The sequence below is a fragment of the Capsicum annuum genome, chromosome 3 (genome assembly GCF_002878395.1).
Source record: "Capsicum annuum cultivar UCD-10X-F1 chromosome 3, UCD10Xv1.1, whole genome shotgun sequence".
NCBI classification, from domain to species: domain Eukaryota; kingdom Viridiplantae; phylum Streptophyta; class Magnoliopsida; order Solanales; family Solanaceae; genus Capsicum; species Capsicum annuum.
This window is the reverse complement of record NC_061113.1, coordinates 262037058-262059673: the sequence shown is the minus strand read 5'-3', so window position 1 is coordinate 262059673 and position 22616 is coordinate 262037058. Positions and strand designations below refer to the sequence as shown.

The following is a 22616-nucleotide window of genomic DNA, read 5'->3' as shown; positions in this document are numbered from 1 at the left end:
AGCAAAGCTCTAGGCATTAATTTATCCCTATTTTTTGTTAGTGTATAGACAAAACATAAGCATCCAAAAGGCTATAAGTGTGCATATTTTGATGGTTTTCCAAATAGGACCTGATAAGGGGATATATTATTCAGAACTTTTGAGGGAAATCTATTTATTAAATAAGTCGATGTAAGGAGACAATCTCCCCAGAACTTCTTCGGTAAGTGTGACTGGTATAGTAAGACTCTACATGTTTCCAATAAATGTTTATGTTTTCATTCGACTACCCCATTCTGTTGCGGGGTTCCAATACACGAAGTTTGATGTATAATTCCTTTTGAGAGAAAAAAGCCTGACAGATGTGTTCCTATTCCTAGTTCATAGGCATTATCTGATCGAATTATCTTGACCTTTGCTGAAAATTACCTCTTAATAAGGGAAAGAAAGGATTTCAAAGTAGAAAAGGCACTTGATTTTGTCAACAAAAGATAGGTCCATGTAGCTCTAGAGAAATCGTCTACAATAGTGAGGAAATATTTCTCTCCTTTGTGGGTCGGAATGTTGTACGGACCCCATGTATCTATATGAATTAATTCAAAAGCCTTTTTAGATGAGATAGTACTTGTTTGGAAAGGCAATTTAGTTTGTCTAGCCATAGGACAAATATCACATGGAAAATCTCGTTGATCACTTGGTTTAATTGGTAATTCCTTAATATTTTGGATAGCCTGGTAAGGCAAATGTCCTAAACAAAAATGCCAAAGCTTTGTAGAAACAGAAACATTAGAAACCATAATATTATTGATGAATTTGAACTGCGATGGAGATTCTCCATTTACAGTAGACTCATTAGATTGCAAAACTTGATTATTGGACCCTATATCTAAAGAACTAACTCTATTCTTAGAAGATAAAAATTCTACTGAAGCTAAAAATGACTCAGAATTTTGTGACTTGGTGCAGGTTTCATCTAGTACATAAAGTCCTCCAACAGCTCTACCAAACACCACTTGCATCCTCAAATAAAGGACCTGTAACATGCAAGCATATTTGTTAAAGATAACATCAAAGTTAAGTTGTCTGCATAACTGATTGATTGAAAGAAGGTTATACTTGAAAGAAGGTACATAAAGCACATTTTGCAGTTCAATGTCAAAATTTAAAGTTATTGAACCAACAACAAAGACCTTAACTTTATATGAATTTGGTAATCTTACTAGAATTGAATTTTCTAAACGTTTGATGTCATACCGGAGATTTTTGTCATGAGTTATATGTTGAGAAGCCCCTCAATCTATTATCTAAAGGTTGGAACCAAGAGTAGTAAAACAACAATCAAAGACATCAGAGATAGAGCATTTACCCACACAGTTGGCACTGTGATTGACCTCAAAACCTAAACCACCTGAATTTCCAGCCTGCACAGCTTGTCACATTGATCATTCGTGAATCCTTGTGGACTCATTCCTTCAGGTGCTTTATTCTCGGCAGTCTGCATGGTGTCCCTTCTTCGGTGATACCTACATTTGCTTGCCCGTTTTCATAGACTCTCTTTCACTTAGTGAACTTGAAGGATTGCGGAAATCCAACTAGTTTATAACATTTATCCTTAGTATGTCTCTGCTTCTTATAATAAGAACAAAAATTGTTGTTCCTTTTCATATCTTTGTTAGCATACTGATTAAAATTTTGATTGTTTTCTTTGTTTCCTGTCCATCTTTGTTGGCTAGCATTAAAGGCAATAGATTCAGCGTTAACACTAACTTGATTTGCAGAATTCACTCCCCTCTGAGACTCTTCATATAATATAATTAAGTACGCTTATGCTGTTGTAGGAAGCAGCTTCATCATGAGTATATTACCCCTTATGCCACAATAATTTTCATTCAGCCCCATAAGGAACTGGATCAATTATTGATCTTCATTCATTTTTATATTGTGTGTTTTTGCACCATAATTACAATCACAACTACATATCATAAAAGTATTGAGTACCTTTGTTTGGTCCTAGATTTTCTTCAGTCTGTTGAAGTAGCCAGCAACATCATTGGTTCCCTGAGATACGTTGTTCAACTCTCTTTGTAGTTGGAACATCTTGGTACCTTCTGTTTTTCCATACCTTTGTTAAAGCTCATTCCAAAGGTCCTCTGCTGTTTGAGAGTAAATCATAGACTCTGATATTTTCTTGCTAAGAGAGTTTAAAAGCCAGGCCAGTACCATGTCATTACACCTCCTCCATTATTCAAACAAAGGTGTGTCTTCTCCTGGTTTCTTACATGTTCCATTAATAAATCCTAGTTTAGTTTTAGCAGAAAGAGAGATTAGTACCCCTCTTCTCCAATTTCCATAATTGGCTCCATCAAAATTGATATTTATGAGATTCATTCTAGGTGAATCCGAAGGAGTGAGAAAATACGGATAGCTGCCTTCAACCATCTTGGAAGGAGCCTGTTCAAGGCTTTTAGAGGTACTGTCTGTTTCACTCATGATGGGTGATTTTGGTATGAAAGAGAACTAAGTGTGGGAACCGTTAATTTGATTCACTGTGTCTCTGATACCATGTGAAAACAGAGAAATTTGAGAAATTTTTCCTATATATTATATCAGACTCTTTTACAACGCTATACATTTATACACAAACAGTCCAGACTATCCAGGTATCTACAGCTATCTACTAGACTCCTAATAGAATTACAAAAGAGGAAATAAACTTACATATCCTAATGTAGTGCAAATACAACTCTTAATAAACTGTACATATCCTAATGTAGTGCAAATACAACAAATAGTAAAATTGTAGAATACGTAATATTGAAAAATCAATTGTCCTTTGTCTTGGGTTGTCTTGATCTGGAACATAAATATTTGGACCAAAAAATTAGTTGCAAGCTGAATTCCATAATTAAGTGGGGACCAAAGACCATATCGAAAGATACTCACTCAGTTGCTCGTCGACTTGTCAGTCATCGTCTTTGTGAGCAGCTTCAAAGAAGTTGCGCTTAAGGTTCCAATATTGTCAACATCTTATGGGCAAAAATTAAAATTTATGTCCGATGGACAACATACTAAAAGCCCGTGTGAATTAGCTTAAAATAAGTAGCTTTTAAGCAACAAGCATGAAAAGCACTTTCGATGTGCTAGAGCAGGGGCGGAGTTACGGCTTGCGAAGGGTGGTCAGATGAATACCTTCGTCGAAATTTTTTTTTTTGGGTATATAGGTTAAATATAGATATATATGGTTATATACATATTTTTGAATACCCTTGATAAGCTAGAGATGCATAGTCTAGTGGTCAAGTATGTGCAAATTTGCGTTGGGGATGCAAGTTTGACCCCCAATAGGTGCAGTTGCTTTTTTCTCCTTTTACAGATCCTTATAAAGTATTTGGATTGGACTGGATTATACCTCACAATTCAACCCAATGTCTGTTCTGGGCATGAAGCCCAATTGCCCAGTAATGTGAAAGCCCGTTTGGCATTGTCTATTGGCTAACTGCAGCCTAGGGCCAAGGCTAACTTTTCTTAAAAACAAATTAAAGCAAACTTTTTTTTTTTAATTTAAAAAAGAATAGGTCAAACTTAATTAAATTCTAAAGTTACTAGTGTGCTCGTGCCCGTTCTATGCACGAGCGAAGGAATGTTTGCAGGTAAAACAGTTATGTTTCATAATATGTGGTTTACCAACTTGCAAATATATTTAACAAGAATGAAAGAGTGTAATAAGTAGTGCAAAAATAATATAGTATAAATTATATTGAAGATATATTATAAATATTGAAAGAGAGAATATAAAAATAATGTGTTTGCAACATTTTATTTTGTTTTCATTGGAGTTGATGGCTCCATTTTTTATTTCATCTTGAACATATTCTGGTGTTCACTTTATTGTTCGGCCTGTTCAACAGAAGAAGTAGAGTTTTTTTTTGGCTTCTTGCTTCCTTCTTTGATATGGATTGTGGATGGTACAGGAAGAGAGGGCATGATGTTTCCTTTTTCAGTACAAGCTAAAATATTTTAATTTTTCCAGTTCAACTTCGAAGCAACTCTTTCATGACAAGGAACAGATTCCTCGAGTTTCTCGACAAGCTCTGTTGTTGTTGGTGCAGATTCGATGATTTGGCGAGCATTGGGACTGATGAAGCCTTCCTCCACAGCTTTGTCAATTAATGACAATAATGAATTGTAATATTCATCCAAATTCAGCAATCCTACCGGCTTGTCGTGGATGCCAAGCTGTGCCCAACTAATCAAGTGTGCCATAACCACCTGGTAAAGCAATAAAAGCATCATGCCTAGCCATTTCTACTTTTCTTTGATGCATATCTGCAACTACCTTCACTTCTCCTACTGTTTCACCAGTTAACTCTCTAGGCATGAGTGTCTTAGGAATAACTCCAATAACATGCCTACCATTATCATGAACTGCTTGTGAAACCAAATCCATTAGGCCTGTGCTACCTCCTCCATAGACCAAATCAATGTTTCTTGAGACCAATTCTTTGCCTAGCTCAATAGCAGTATCTTGATAACTATTTTTATTCCCTTGACTACTCCCACAAAACACACAAATTCTCTTAAATTTTGACACCATAACATCACTTTCCATTTCCATTTTCTTAAAGCTTTTCTAATTTTTTCTCTATAGTAACTCCACGTCACTTAAAATAATGTGAAAAATAATTTGAAAGTGTAGGATATTTATAATATTTTTTTAGGTTTAAAAAACTATTTTAATTGGGGAAAAACTCTTTTTTTAATAAAATTGGCCATTTAGCCGTTTTGGGCTCACAACGATCATATATCCGTTGGGCCCAACGGCTATAATGGCCCAACGACCATTTTTTAATTAACTCCAATTTTAAAAAAAAATCTATAAATATTTTTTAATTACATTTTTTTAATAAAAGCTAACACATTTGTTGGGTAAAAGCTATATGTTAGTTTGTGTTGAAGTAAATATTTAATGATAGAAAGAATGAAATGAGCATACTGTATTCTGCTTTCTGAAGTTGTTCTTTTGAAGCTCTGGAGGCTTGGTTATTGATTTCGAGAAATGATGTCGCATTGACCATTCGAGGTGGTGGTAACTCGCTTCATCTAAGTCATTTTTTTCAACTGGATCCACTATGATTTTTTTTATCAATAATCCTCTCGAATGTGTGCAATGATGTTTCATATCTTAAAGTTGATTGTTGTATGCATGAACCTGTTATCAAATATGTATGAAACAGCTGAAACATATTTTGATAAAGGGGGATATCATCACCGTAAATAATTATTTTTACCTGATTGTCCTGAAGGTAATTTTTTCAATAATAGTAATATAAGAAGTAGAAGTAAGGAATGTAAATAGATGATTTGATTTTCAAAATACGAAGTTACCTATTTATCTTGAAAGATCATGTTCAAATATTTTATTTTTTGTTTTATACCTTCTCCCGATTTACCCATGTCTACCACTTGAATCGTGCATATCCAGTTAGGTGTTTCGGGGGTGATTGTATATATATTTAGTCTTTCTGTCATCTTTTTTGTAGCCTGCAAAATAGTAAAAGTACATACTTTCTTCGGATAGGTTTTGATAATTATTAATCAAAATGTTGGTTTACCAAGAAGAGAGCAAAACAATGATTCCTATTTTTTGCTGATTTGTATTCTTAATAGTGATTAGACAAGTAAATGCTATAAGTAAACATATTTTTTTGGTAAGTAATAATAAAAGGCAAAAAGTAAGTAGACATGTGGAAACAAAATAGTTGTGAGCAGTTTTTTTTTGGTAAGTGATACTCCCTCCATTTCAAAATAAATGAATTGTTGGGATATTTATTGGTGTTTCAAAATAAGTGAATCATTGAATTTTTTTTCAAATTTACCCTTATGATTTGACAACCAATTAACTTTTGAAAAGGCATTACCTAGGTCCACTTTTCTTTTCTTTTTTGGGTAAAAATGAAAAGTTATGTTAAATTTATGTCTTTGATGCTTTTTCCTTAGTCTGTGTGCTAAAATTCAACAATTCATTTATTTCGAAACGGAGGAAGTAATATATAAAAGGCAAAAAGTCAGTAGAGACGTGAAAATGAAATAGAAGTGAGCAGTTTTTTTTTGGTAAGTAATAATAAAAGGCAAAAAGTAAGTACATCAAAATAGTAGCGAGCTGTTTTTTTTTTTGGTAAGTAATTATAAAAGGCAAAAAGTCAGTAGAGACGTGAAAACTAAATAGTAGTGACCAGATTTTTTTGTGGTAAGTATTAATAAAAGGCAAAAAGTAAATAGACTTGTCACATGTGGAAACAAAATAGTTGTAAGGCAAAAAGTAAGTAAACAATTTTTTAAAGTAAAAGTAGATATGTAGAAACAAGGGGGTTTGGGCCACAGGTGACAAAAGAGTTTTAAAATGAGATGTAGGTGACAGAAGTCTTAATAATTGAGTAGAGGTGACAATTACTTAATTATGGTTTAAGAAAGTTTTGAAAATTTCAAAATAACTCACAAGTTTTTAAATTTATACTTTGATCCAAATGTTAGTTAATATATAACGGGGAACAAAGGGAAAAAAGACACTTTTTTCTCTCTCCTCATCCGTTGTTATTTTCTCCCTCTTCGTGATATTTGTTGTTCATTGTTGCTGTTGCTTTGTTCATCATCTTCTGATTCATTATCATCATCTTATACTTCATTATCATCTTCATATTCTTCTTGTTGACCATTGTTGTTGTTGTTGTTACCTCAACTGCTGCTCTTTTACCAAATTCTTATGTCAAACTTTATTTCGTAAATCACTTTCAACTTTGGAATTACTTGAGAGGAGACTTTGGTAAGTCAGATTATGCTTTTTAGTTGAATCTGGGTAACTGCTAGTGTGTTGTTTTTTCAACAATAGCTTGCACGCGAACATGAATACAATACAAGAGCAATCAATTTAAACAAATCCATTATCTGCGGCAACAAATAAAGGTTCAGTTGTAACAGTAGGCTCATTTTGGATGGATTCATGTTTAAGGGTTTTAGGTGCCCGTAATATGAATCAAATAGATGGGTATTCTGTTGCACCAGATTAGCAATCTGTTTCAACAGATAAATAATCTGTTTCATCAGATTACTAATATGTTTCGAACAACAAAATTCAGATACAGCTCCTGTCACACACAAAACCTAACAGATAACTCATATGTTCTTGCTATTGATACTGGAATCAAATTATTCCTTAATTGTAGACATGTCATTTGTTAAGAAATACAAATAGACAACATGAAAATTAAATAAGAAATAAAAAGTCAAGTGCATCAAACATAATTTTTTATAAAACAAACAAAAAAAATACATAGATAACAGAAAAAAAAGCTTAATTATTATTATCATCATTATTAACATCATTATTATTTGTATGGCCAGCCGGCCAATCTTCAAAGGGCAGCAGCAACGCCCTCCGCAGCCTGTGGATCACCCGCAACATCCTTACTCTGACGGCGGCCAACTCCCAATGCAGGTCATGAACCTCCTTATGTAGTTCCCTCATGGCGTCTCGTAAAATAGCGACATCCCACACAGGATCAGCCATATCTAAAAAATGCATAATTTGACAAAACACACACGTAAACATAAAAGTAAAGTAAAGAAAGAATTCGAATGTAATGTAATAAACGTATATTTACACAAAAATCAAGAAAAAAACTTACGAGAGACAGGAAAAAACTATCAAGTCCTTGAAGAGAAAGTAGTTGAAGGTGTAACTAGAGCGAGGAATAAATAGTGTATAGTAGAACGAACGATTGAGTAAGGAGGGACCTATTTATAGAGGATTGAACTTGAATGAGTTAGGCAAAAAATCGCAACTGTTCACCTCCATTTATTAATGACATTCTTGATTACTGTAAAAAGTTATGACTCAATTAAATTAATCAATATTATGATAAGTCATGACTTTTCAGCTTTATTATTATTAATAATTAGTTTTTCCAGGAACCATTTTTTTACACTGTTTTGGACAACAGATAATATATCTATTGCATCAGATAAATCATCTATTACAATAGATATATCATGATTTGCCAAAAATAGATAACCTGTTGCATTAGATAATATATCTGTTGCAACATATAATATATATTTTCTTAAAAATAAATTATCTTTATGACATCCAAATTTTCTGACTTTTTAATTATATAAATTAATAAAGCAGATTTAAAGACACAACTGTTCACCTCCATTTATTAATGACATTTTTGATTACTATAAAAAGTTATGACTTAATTAAATTAATCAATATTTTGATAAGTCATGACTTTTCAGCTTTATTATTATAAATAATTAGTTCTTTCCAGGAATCGTTTTTTTACGATGAGTTGGACAACAGATTATATATCTGTTGCATTAGATAAATCATCTGTTACAACAGATATATCATCCGTTGCAACAAATAGTTAACATGTTGCATCAGATAATATATCTGTTGCAACATATAATATATATATATATATATATATATATATATATATATATATATATATATTTTAAAATAAATTATCTTTGTGACATCCAAATTTTCTAACTTTTCAATTATATAAATTAATAAAGAGGATTTAAAAACAAGAATATTTCTGTTGAGTTTTTTACGGTTTAAATTATGCTTATCGTTTATTTCCTTATTCTTTTCTGTGAAAAAAAATGGCTTAATTAAATCAAGCTGGTGATGAGTTTTTTATTATTGTGACAAGTCATGACTTTTCAGCTTATTAAATTTAAATAACCTTTTTCTCAATTTAAAAATCGAATACACCTGGTTTTCAATAACCGTTTCGTTTCTTTAATAACCATTTTTATTAATTGAATTATGGCAACAGATTGTATATCTGTTGCTTCAGATAACCCATCTGTTTCAACAGATATACCATCTATTGCTATAAATCGACCATCTGTTTAAGGAGCTTTTTTTATTTCTTCTAACTGATTCATAAGTCATAGCAGATGAGGAATTTGATGCATCAGAAGCGTTTTTTGTTTTTGTTTGTTTGTTGAATGTGTTTAGACAAAAGTCACAGTCACGACTATTCATTAACTTTTTTCTTAAAAATCATATCATCATATATATATATATCTTAATTAAATTAATCCAATGTTGTGACTTTTTTTAAATTAAATAGTCTTTCTTTTACGATTATAATATTATTTAGTTCCTTATTATTTATTAATGAACCATTTTTAGGAGAATTTCTCATCATGACCGTATCCCTAACTCTAACCGCCAACATGTTGAGAATAGAAAATAAATAGAATGATAATTAAATATTGAATAAGAATTAAAAAATCAAAATCGACCAAACCAAACCAAACCAAACCAAATCAAACCAAACATATACATGGATTTTTTTGAATCCCTTATAGGTAGATCGGATATAAAAAAAGGAAAATACGTACGCTAAAAGAAAGAAAAAACATAACCTAATTATTATTATTATTATCATTATTATTACTATTATTATTGTCAACCTGACAATTTTCATCCGGCAGCAGCAAGGCCCTCCTCAGCCTTGCTCGAAAGTCAGCTAAATCCCTCTGGAGTTCATCAAACTGCCTTTGAAGTTCCTGCAAGGACTCGATATGAACCTTCTTGTATGAATCTAGATCTGACATATTAGTATTGTAAGTATAGTAGAATGAACGAGAGTGAGTGAGAGTGAGTGAGGAGGCCGGAGGGACCTATTTATAACATGATTGAATTGGAAGGGACTTGACTTAGTCAAACAAAAAGCTACGACTGTTCATATCCCTTAAAGGAAAAATTACACAAATCTCATATTCAACACACCATATTACACAATATCCCTTAATGTTTTAAAAAATTACATAAAATCCTGGATTCATATTTACTAGTGATACATATACTATATGTATCACTACTGTATACATATGTATATACTAGTGATACATGTACATATGTATCACTAGTCCATATATGTATCACTGCTTAACATATATATTACAATTCAAAATTCTGGGATAAGATGTAATTAGCAAACTATCCGGGATTTAATGTAATATTGCTGAAACTATCCGGGATTTATGTGTTGTGTGTGTTAGTGTTACTTAAAACAAACTAAATTTTTGCTATTGGATTGAGGGAAAAAATTAAATTTGGAGGCCATCTTGAAGGATGCAAAGAAAAAAAGAGAAGCAATCCAAGAGCAAAAATTGAGTTTGGCCAAGAAGTGTTAAGAAAAATCTATTGCTCTCGATGAAATTGAATAAACAGATGACTATCAAGTTCCAACAGACGCCACAGCTAATGGAAAAGCAAACTGATATATCTATCTGTTGCAACAAATTGTCCATATGTTGTAAGTTATCTGACAGGTGGAATATATTTTGCAACAGATTACCAATCTGTCTCTTTCGAAAATACAACAAAAAGATAAAATGTTGTATTTAGATCCATTTTTTTTAATTTACATATTAATAAAGTCACCATTTTTATTTAAGTAACACACACAACACATAAATCCCGGATAGTTTCAGCAATATTACATTAAATCCCGGATAGTTTGCGTCAGATGTGGAGTCTGTTGCGTCAGGTATGGAGTCTGATGCAACAGATATGGAGTCTGTTGGAATACATAGCAGCCTTGCTGGTGGTTTGATTTGCTCCATCAGTTGCTCCGTCTGTTGCAACATCAACAATAACATAAACTACAAACAACAAATAAAAAACATCAGCAACAAAAAAAACAACAACATTTGTTCCAACAACATCATCAACAACAAAGAAGCATACATCCTATGTTCCAACACTATCAACAACAAGGGATGGACCCACATGGAGTCCTCCGGGTGCGCGAGCACAGATTGAACTCGTATTGAACTTTTTATATATATGTGAAAATAAAGAAAAAAACGTATATAATCTAATCAGTGAGCACCCATAGTAAGAGTTGTTTGGTTAGCCTAGTTGTTGTTTATGGTTGCTTAAGGCTTTTTATTTCTTTTGGTCTTGAGTTCAATTCCCACTCAGCACATATTTTTTTAATTTTGGTAACCAACTTTTCTCTTCTTATTCACTTTAAACTTTTTATTTTTTTCTCCCTTGCTCCTTGTGTTGATTGTTCGGACTCTACTATTTTTAAGCTAAGAAGCACCCATCGTCTAAAACACACTACACCACAAGTTCCAACAACGCCAATCCCACCAACAACATCAATAACAGCATCAACAATAAAGAAACAAACAAAATACATAAAAAAAGTGATACTGCCAATAAGGCTTTTAAACTTCTCCCAACAGATGACTTTTTTTCGCATCTTATAATAAAAATTCTCGGCATGTTTATTCAACAATTAAAAGTTTCTTCAAATTTTTTAAATAAATATGATATGGGAAAATGATAATTAATTAAATAAAAAATGTAAATAAAGTTGCAAAAAGAAGACGAGAATGAAAGAGCAATAGTGAATCATATCATACCTTAATGTCAAAAGGGGGTCAAAACAGCAATTTCAGTTGAGGAATCTAAGATATGGATATCGATCAGTTTATATCCGAACGAAAATTTTTGAGAAAGAGGAGAGAAAAAAAAGGATATGATAACCTTAAAGAGGATAGAAAGAAAAAAATAAGAGATTTAGGGCTGATGGAGAGGAGAGGAGAGGACAGATGAGATAATTCTAATTTCTAGATGTACTACCCTTAATATTAAATGACTAAACAAAGTGTATTTATTCAAATTTATATTTTCAAAGTATAATTAATAAGGCTAATTTGGTAGTAAAATAAACCCCTAATTAATATTTTCTTGATGGGAGTGTCAATATGAAACGGAAGAAGTATTAGGGGTTTCAATATTCATTAATTAATATTCACTAATAATTTGAGGGGCACGAGGAAGAAAATGGGTGACATTGAAAAGACAGGACAAGACTACTCAATGAGATTTTTGAGTTATCCAAGAAACATTTTTTACCGCCTTTAGTACTACTACTACTTTATCTACTCGGACAATAGCTTGCTTTAAAATTAAAAGAAAACAAAAAGATTTTCGAACAAATATGTCGTCTATTGCAATAGATTTAGATATCTGTTTGAGAAATCCCAAAAGCTCAGTCATCTTTGACAACAGATGGAAATGTCATTTGATAACTAAATCAAAAATGTCATCTGTTACAACAGATATCAATATCAATTTGAAAATTTCCAACAACTCAGTCATCCATCATAATAGATGCAAATGTCTATTTAATAATTAAATAAGAAATGTCATCTATTACAATAGATATTGTTATCTGTTTGAAATTCTCCAACAGCTCAGTTGTTTATTGCAAAAGATTTCATTGCAATTGATTTAGGATGAACTAGGGATGAAAGAATAAGCTCCTCATTAACTTAATGTTAACATTAATAATAGTACCTACATCAATCTAGGTGGAACGAGGGATGAATGAATGAGCTCACAGGGTCAACTACAAATCCAATTGAGTCGTTGTATTTGCATGGTGTTAGCATTGCGTTCATCCTGACCTGAGTCATCGATCGATCACTCTGAGTTGAAATGTGTTCTTATTAACTTAATGTTAAGATTAATAATAGTATCTACATTGATCTAGATGGAATTAGGGATGGATGAATGAGCACAAAGGGTCAACTACAACTTCAATTGAGTTTTTTAGCAATTGCATGATGAGACGGTACTGCATTCCTCCCGAAAAGAGTCATTGATCGATCACTTGGAGATGAGCCGATTCTTACTACCTCATATGTTCAACTAATAACTTAATTGAATAATTTGGGAATAGGGGTGAGTTCTCATAGGTTCAACTACAACTTCAATTGAGTCATTTGGCAAATGCATGATGAGACGGGACTGCGTTCCTCCCGACAAGAGTCATCAATCGATCACTCTGAGCTGAACCAATTATTACTACCTCATATGTTCAACTAATACCTTAATTGATTAATCTAGTACTAGGGGTGAGTTCTCATAATGTCAACTACAATAGATGACAATGTCTATTTGATAATTTACAACAGATGGGTAATCTGTTGTAATAGATGACTTAATCTGTTTGATAGTTTACAACAGATTCATGATCTATCGCAACAAATGACTTAATTTGTTTGATAGTTTACAATAGATGGATAATATGTTGCAACAGATTACATAATCTGTTTGATTTGATCCAACAAAAAAGATATCTGTTGCAACAGGTTGAACATTTGTTTATATATAATTCAATTGAGTTCATATGTTAGACTAATACCTTAATTGAATGTGAGTTCTCATAGGATTAACTACAACTTCAATTTAGTCTTTTGGCAATTGCATGATGAGACGGTATTGCGTTTCTCCCGACCAGAGTCGGCGATCGATCACTCTGAGCCGAACCGATTCTCACTTCCTCATATGTTAGACTAATACCTTAATTAATTAATATAGGACTAGGGTACTAATACCTTAATTAAATAGTCTAGGACTACGGTACTAATACCTTAATTGAATAGTCTGGGACTAGGGGTGAGTTCTCATAGGATCAACTACAACTTCTATTGAGTCTTTTGGCAATTGCATAATCAGATGGTACTGCATTCCTCCCGACAACGTCGTCGATCGATCACTCTGAGCCGAATCAATTCTTACTACCTCATATGTTAGATTAATACCTTAATTGATTAATTTAGGACTAGGGTACTAATACCTTAATTGAATAGTCTGGGACTAGGAGTGAGTTCTCATAGGGTCAACTACAACTTCAATTGAGTCTTTTGTCAATTGCATAATTAGATGGTACTATGTTTCTCCCGATAGAGTCGTCGATCAATCACTCTGAGCCGAACTGATTCTTACTACCTAATATGTTAGACTAATACCTTAATTGATTAATCTAGGACTAGGGTACTAATACCTTAATTGAATAGTCTGGGAATAGGGGTGAGTTCTCATAAGGTCAACTACAACTTCAATTGAGTCTTTTGGCAATTTCATAATGAGACGGTACTGCGTTCCTCCCGACAGAGTCATCGATCGATCACTCTGAGCTGAATCGATTCTTACTACCTCATATGTTAGACTAATACCTTAATTTATTAATTTAGGAATAGGGTAATAATACCTTAATTGAATAGTCTGGGACTAGGGATGAGTTCTCATAGGGTCAACTACAACTTTAATTGAGTCTTTTGTCAATTGCATAATGAGACGGTACTGCGTTCCTCCCGACAGAGTGTTCGATCGACCACTCTGAGCCGAACTTATTCTTACTACCTCATATGTTAGACTAATACCTTAATTGATTAATCTAGGACTAGGGTACTAATACCTTAATTGAATAATCTAGGACTAGGGGTGAGTTCTCATAGGGTAAACTATCGATTAATCTAGGACTAGGGGTAAGTTCTCATAGGGTCAGCCACAACAGATAGCAGTGCCTATTTGATAATTTACAACATATGGGTAATCTGTTGAGACATATGACAATCCATTTGATAATTTACAATAGATGGGTAATCTGTAGCAACAGATACTTAATCTGTTTGATAATTTACATCAGATTCGTAATCTGTTGTTACCTAATCTGATTGATAATTTACAACAAATGAGAAATCTGACGCAACATGTTGAAAATTTATTTTTAACTATCTCAATTGATTTCATATATTAGGCTAATAGTACCTAAATTGATTAATCTAGGACCAGGGGTGAGTTTTCACAGGATCACCTCCTAGAGTACTCGGTCAACTACAACTTCAATTGTTTTTATACAATTTCAATTGAATTACCCTTTTGGCAATTGCATGAGGAGAGGGTTAAAAATTACGCATATATTTAATGATTTTAAAAATAATTAAGATCATTTCGGACCAAATTAACATTTTCAAAACTACTTGTCATTCTATTCCAAAATACAAATCAACCCATACAAAACGTTTCATCATTTTAAATCTCGAGGTCTGGCTCTTTATCTCTCATTCTCACTCAATAATAAAGTACAAACAACAACTACTCAATAAATTTGCTCAACCCTCCACAACAGATCACTTTTCTTCTCATTTTTGACCACATAGATGTTATTTTCGACTTTATTCTTGCTTGTATCAGTCATTTTCGTTGTCTTCATAGGCAACAGAGTTCGAGAAGAGCTCTATATTTGTTTTTTTTTCTAAAAAATAAGGGCTTTTAAGTTAATGATGAAAATAAAAATTTTACTTGTATTATCTTTGAGAATGGGTTTACAATTTTGAGTTTTGATGGTAAAATCGTAGGAAAAACTCGAGAAATCCCTAGTTTCCGTCGCAGTGTTCCGCTGAATGTCGTGGTATAGTTAGATGGTGTTTGTGGTGTTGGTGGTGGTGGTGGTGGTGGTGGTGGTGTTTGTGTTCATCGTGGTTGCACTGGTGGTGGCATTGGTTGGTGGTGTTTGTGGTGGTGTCGGTATTCGTGGTGTTTGTTTGTTTGTTGGCATTGGTTGGTAGTGTTTGTGGTGGTGGCTGTTGGTTTGTCGGTATTCATGGTGTTTGTAATGTATTTTTTAAAATCTATGCATACATCAATTGTAATGTAATTTTTGTTTTTCTTTGTCTGTAGGTAAAACATGTCTCCCAAAAGATAGCTTAAAAAAAGATAGCTTATATGTGCAACAAATAGATTATCTAATGTAACAGATTATTTTTCTTTGTCTGTAGGTAAAACATGTCTCCCAAAAGAAAAGAAAGTGAAAGTGGATCAACGTCTGACTACTAAAAAAAAGGCTACAGTACAGAGGGATTTAGAGAAGCTTCCTGAACAATCTCAGTCAGGAAAAAGTGAAGCTGAGGAGAGATGTGAAAACAACATTGAGAGAGGTGGACAAGGGTTCGTAGATGGTGATGAAGAAAATAAAAGTGAGAAAGTGGAGGAATTGGAGAGTCAAAAAGAGAAAGAGGATGATCATCAACATGATGATAATGGATCACCGACGGGGCATGAGTTAATATCGACAACCCTGCATGATCCTGTCAAAAATTTTAGTATTGACAGGTTTCAAGTTGTGAAGCCGATAAATAACCCAGAAGGAAAACAACTAACTGGTCAAATTGCACTTAAATGTCAGATGGGGAAAATTTTTAAACATTTTATGAAAATTATGAAGAATGAAAACATAGGAGGACTTTTTAAGAAGAGCTACTTTGGAAGCTTTCTCGAGCTGCCTAAGGACCCCTCTTCCCGTATTCGTTTCCCTATGACGATGGTATATGGTCTTCTCAAGCGCAGGATCAAGTACGCATGGTATGATAAAGATCCGAAGGAGGGGGGCAAAAAGAAGATGGATGAAATCTGGATCAACTATTGTGGCATGCCTGTTTGTTTTGGCTTGCAAGAGTTTGCCATAGTGACGGGCTTGAGATGCCTCGTCCAGAAGGACCACCACCTCGCAAAAGATCCAAGGCAATAAAATGCAAGGAAAAAATAGATGGGTTGTTTGACATTGCTCGACATGGCTACAAAGCATCAGATTTGTTGACAGATCTCGAGGATAAAACCATACCAGAGCAATACAGGGAGAAATTGTGTTTAATTTGGTTTGCCCATTCGGTTATATTGGCAAGAGACGCCAACAAGGTCATAGAAAATGATTTGTTGGCGCGTGCTGAGGATTTTGATAAATTCAACAATTATCCCTGGGGATATGATAACTTCTATTTGACTATCCAATATTTACTGACAAAGCTATCCTCAGGGACGACCACATTATACAGCTTTCCTTGGGCTTTCATGGTAAAATTAATCACTAATTTTATTCATCCATTAATTTATATTGAATATAGTTATTATGATTTTATTTTTTTGCTTGCTTCCTATTTACATTTTTTAGGCTTGGGCATTTGAAGTCCTTCCTCCCCTCCGAAAGCAGTTAATGGATTACCCGGATGAGGTTTCTCATCCAAGGATGTTTAGGTGGTTAGCTGCTAAGAGAAACACCAAAATTAAGGAGGCTGATCTCTTTAACCCTCTAGATGATGCAGTACGTCTTCTTCAAGTAAAATAATTCTACTCAAGGATAAGAAAGATATTGAACAGATATTATATCTGGTGCAATAAATGTTATATCTGATGCACCAGATAGGACATCTGTTGCGACAGGGTATATCTTGCATCAGATTACCCATCTATTGCTTTGGTTCTTTGAACCCGACTCCTAAAAGATTAACCATCTACTGCAAATTATGCAACAGATGTTTAATCTGATAACATATTGTTCATTTGTTGTGACGTACAGTTCATCTGTTATATAACAGATTACCCATCTTGTGCAACTGTTGCAACATGTGATTGATTTTTTGCATCAGATTATCCATGTGTTGCTCTATTTCTTTGAACCAGACTCAAACGGATTTTAACCATATACTGCAAACTATGCAATAGATGGGTCTTTTTTTTAAAACATAGCCCAACTGTGAAAATTATTATATTATATGATTTAAATACATCTGTCTTTTTTTCTTTTTTATAGGTTGTGCATCCATGGATTGTGCCTACTGAGGAGGAGTCGGTGATTACTTCTTATATTACTCTAGGTCATGTTGATACTATAGCAGACCCAACGGTGAAGTTAATAAAGAAGGAATTGGCTGGAGTAACAACCATAAGAAGAGCAATTAAGCAAGGTCAGCCTAATGTTGAGGCTCTTCATGACCAACCTTTTACTAAGGCAGATCCGGGTGCTTCTTCTGGTGTAGTTGTTGGATTTGGTGGTAGGCATGCTGATGCTGCTACCACTCGTGATGATGAGAATTTTGATGCTTAAGAAAGAATAAATACGTTTGAAAACACCCTTTTTTGCCCTTACACAAGTCCCTCTCACCCCTCTTCACCCTCGTGTTCTTGTTGCAAATGCGATGAGTACAAGGACAGACAGGATAAACTTTTTGAAAAAGTAGAGGCTATCTCTAAAGATATCGAGGAATTCAAATCCAAGAGGTATGTCATACCATCCAAGAAGGTGAGGGAGCCACACACTCCTACAGCATTGGTTAGGAGAAAGAAAAGAGCAATTAGAGATGTACTCTCCGCTTGAAAATCAAAAGAAATTGCAATTCCTCCCTCTCCAAAAGCTGTTGAAGTTCAAGGGCCAGTCAAGATGGTGGACATCTATGCAAAAATTGGCGCCGAAGAGAAGAAGGATACGCGACAAGACAAGAATGCCAAGCCAGGCCTACCAGATTAACCCAGGCCTCCTTTTTCCCCCCAAGACTTCCATACTATGACTGATATGTGTATGCCGTACGAGGACAAAGCAAGTTTACTTTTCCTAACCTATCCTTTCTAATCTACCCCATGAAGAAGAAGCTACGCAACAGATTTCACATCTGTTGCAACAAGTGGGTATACTGGTGCAACTAGTAGTGGTTCTGTTGCAACTTATTATCCATCTGTTGCATAAGTTGCGTTGGATTATTGATTCAGATAACCCTATGCAACAGATGGACCATCCGTTGCATATTTAAAATTACTAACCTATTTAAAAATTGACTTCTTATCTCACAGCATGTTGACATAATTCTCTGCCTCATGAGGAAAAGACAATTAACGTACCGGGAAGCTTATGACGCTGCTGATAGGATAATGGACCTCGACTTCTACAAAAAGCTCAAGGATAGGTACGATCAACTCAATGGAGAGGAGTCAGCCCTTGTAGTGGGACTTGATTTCCTAGTTCCTACGTTGGTCTTGGATGAAAAAGAAACGTTAAGATATGTTAGAGGGGATAGCCCAAATCCATATGGTAAGAGCCGAACCGAGGCAAAAAGGATTCTTGCAGTCATTAGCGTGAACGGCATGCATTATCGGGCTATTGAGATACTACTAAAGGAGGGAAAGATCAATGTTTATGACTTCAACGTGCCTCTCATCGACGATTTCGATCTTTTTCTCCTCGTGGAGCCATTGATGGTGCTGTTGCCCATCTTGTTGAAGGAGAGTAAACTGATGAATCATTTGCCAAAGGAAGTGTTGATGAAGAAATCATGGAATTTTAAAGGTTGAAACAGGGGAATGATCCTTCTAAAAGATGATGCCGCTAAAGCGAGTGGCTCGCACGCTCTTGCACACATCGAATGTTTGCTGATCGAAACAAAAATAGTCGAGCCAATGAATTTTCTATGTGATAACGCTGTGGCAAACCTGCAAGAGGTCTGCGCTTATGGGGTACTAACTGGACGCTTGAAGCCTATGTATGTAGAAGAGCCTGTGAAATAGAAATTTTTAATTTCAAGTCACCCTTCACTTTATTACATGTACATGTAGTGGCAATAATTTTTTTCTGATGAAAGTTGAGTTTTTTATAATGCAATAGATTGGATTATAAATCTGTTGTAAAATATCTTTAATCCGTTCTGGCAGATAGTTTATCTGTTGCAATAGGTTGGTCATCTGTTGCATTATGGCGATGTTATTTCTATGAATAATCTAATAATCTAAGTCTAATCTGTTGCAATAGTGGGAAGACTTGTTTAATCATTTCTAACAGATGACCTAAATTTTACAACATATGCCTAAATCTTTTTGATATTTTCCAACAGTTACGCTTGAATATCCATGTGCTCGACAACACCAAACCAGTAGTAAATATACACACCACCATGAAAATTTCAGTAATTAGCCTTGAATATCCATGTGCCCAACAACACCAAACCAGTAGCAATAATGGAAACAATGTAGTATCTTCTTGCTCGATTTTGTTTCTCTTCAGAAGCCTTGACTTTGTTCAACAAACCTCAGATTACACGATTTGCTTGTGAAGGGTGTCGTTCTTCATATCAATCAAAGTAATCTCATCCACCCAATTTCTATAAAAAAGAGAACACAATTACAAAACAATTACAAGTCAATAATTAATCAATTAATTAAATAAAAAAATATTACCTTTGAAATCTTACAAGGAAAAAATCTACGATCCAAATTTTGTTGAATTCAAGAAGTCTTTAACAGAGCTTCATGGCCGCACTTACAATATCAAAAATCTTTATCACAAAAAACAGTGGAAGATGCACTCGACATTTTCAAGCTCAGTTGAAAAAAAAGAAAGAAATAATTTGAATAGATAAAAGAAGATGACGATGAAGAAGAAAATTTGGGAATTTAGGGTTAAATTTTAGGATGAAGATGAATATATAAGACAATGGGGGGGGGGGGGGGGGGGAAATGACCGTTGGGGGCTAAGTGACGGCAAATCAGCAAAATGTGCCAGCCTGACATATAATATATTCACATTCCTTAGCTCGTGCTGCTCTTCTTTGAATATTGTACGTTGCTCAGTGCAACACACAGACAGAGGAGTTGTAATTTTGCTTTTTTGGATGCTTGATAATGCCCTGAAAATCACTCTCTTCCTCTTAGCCCTAATCTCTAATGAAATGGATGGAAATAAAATCCTCTTTGATGGAATAAGACCCCTCTTAGATGTCAATTCCTTTATAAAACCAGTTAATGCATTAATAACATTAATCACTACATCATGTTTTGCCTTGTAGTCTTGACATTTGCATGCAGAACGTTCGCTAGGAGAGACAAAATCTGTATAGCCAGTATGATCATACTTATAATGGTTTGCTTTAAATACTGTAAGAAGAGCATCATTAGCACCAATAGCAGCACTACTACCACCACCACCAGCTCCATCACCACTAAGATCATCATCAACAACAACAAGCCCACCCTCCAAAATTATTTTTCTTGTAATGGTTGTTGCTCCAAACAATTCTATTTTTATTCTGTCGATGACCTTAGGGTCCAATAAAGTTTGCACAGACCGTACAGTAAGAAAAATGGCATCTTCAACTCTCTATTAGTCGGAACTAGCGACGGATGCACAATCTAACATAAATCATTACACATATTAGAATGATGATTAAATCATTTAAAAAAATCATTAATTAAAATAAAAAATTAATTATAATTATACTTACTGCATCCTTGGGTTAGAATAGGTATAACTTGAGGAGGATAACATTTTAGTCCAGTAACTATGGAAAACTCCTTCCAACCAAAACAAACAGGCATGCCACAGTAATTTATCCACACCTCATCCATCTTATCTTTGTTTTCATACATAAACCTACGCTTGAGTAGTTCATATACCATTTTTATTTGGAAACGAGCATTGTTGTCTTCTGGCAAATCAAGATATTTCCTAAAGCAGCTTTCCCTAAAATAAGCATCCAATTTTTGTTCTCGAAGTATTTTTCTGAAGGTATTGAAAGATTTTCCCATGGATGACTAAACCATAAAATCACTTATTAAATCTGCGGCAACATGCACTGCATTCTCACAAGATAACGATCAATGCTGAAGGCTTTGACCAGCTCTTCGGTGAAAGGGCTATTAGCATCTCATCATCTCTTTTGAAACATCCCTCTTTCCCGTGTTCATCATATTTGCTCTCGATTGAGATAATGTTTCTAAAGCAAGCTCATAGAGTGGTGGATGTAGCCTAGCTGCTCCACTTATTCCTTTACTTGTACTTGATTCGATTTCTGTTCTTTTGGGAACCATATTATCTAAAATTAGCAAGAATATAAAATAATCTATTATTGTTAATTAATGCATCGTTAAAAAGGGATAACAGTAAATCAAACAAGCAAAATAGTAAAATAACAGTTGCAACAGATCACCGATCTGTTGCACTAGGTAGTATATCTATTGCAGCATATAACCAGACTGTTGCAGCGGATGAGTAATCTGTTGCAACAATATAAAACATATCACTCATCTTTTAAGACAGATGAATGGTCTGTTCAACAGATCACACAACTGTTGTGACATCATCTGTTGCAATATATGAGTGATCTATTGGAATAGTTAACTAATCTGTTACGATAATACAAAACATATCACTCATCTGTTGAGAAAGATGAATGGTTTGTGCAACAGATCACACATCTGTTGCAATATATGAGTGATCTGTCAGAGCAGTTAACTAACCTGCAGCAACGGCTAAGTAATCTGTTGTGATAATATAAAACAATCACTCATCTGTTGAGAAAGATGGATGGTCTGTGCAACAGGTCACACATCTGTTGCAACACATGAGTGATATGTTGTAACATTTATCAAAGGTCAATATTATTTAGATTTCTTCCAACATAGGGTCGTCTATCGCGGCAGATGAATGATCAGTTGGAAAAATCAAGTCTTGGACATTTCCTGTAGGAAGAGTTGATGGGATTTTATCCAACAGGAGGTTCATCTGTTGCATCAGATCATTAATCTGATGATTTTTTCATTGCACCAGATGGTTAATTAGTTGCATCAGATTTTTTATCCGATGCTTAATCTGTTGCAACATATGATAAAGTTGTTGTATCAGATAGTTAATCTGTTGCATCAGATTATCAATCTGTTGCATCAGAATTGTAATATGATGGTTCCTCTGGTGCATCAGATGGTTGATCTGGTGCATCATATAATAAATTTGTTGCATCAGATGGTTAATATGTTGCACCAGATGGGTAATCTGTCGGAGGAAACAAAAAATAGTAGTACGATTTTGTTTAATAAAAAATAGTAATTTCAACATTTTTACCAAGAACAAGAACAGAACAAATCAAACCAAATTGTCATTTTGTTTTTATAAACACAAACAATAAAAAGGCCATTTCAAATCGCATTTTAA

The 22616-nt window shown here is 34.1% G+C and overlaps 1 pseudogene; it reads right to left on the bottom strand.

Moving 5' to 3' along the window:
- Positions 1-673: 673 nt before the first annotated feature.
- On the bottom strand, positions 674-5771 carry LOC124897225 (annotated as a pseudogene).
- Between the last annotated feature and the right edge of the window lie 16845 nt (positions 5772-22616).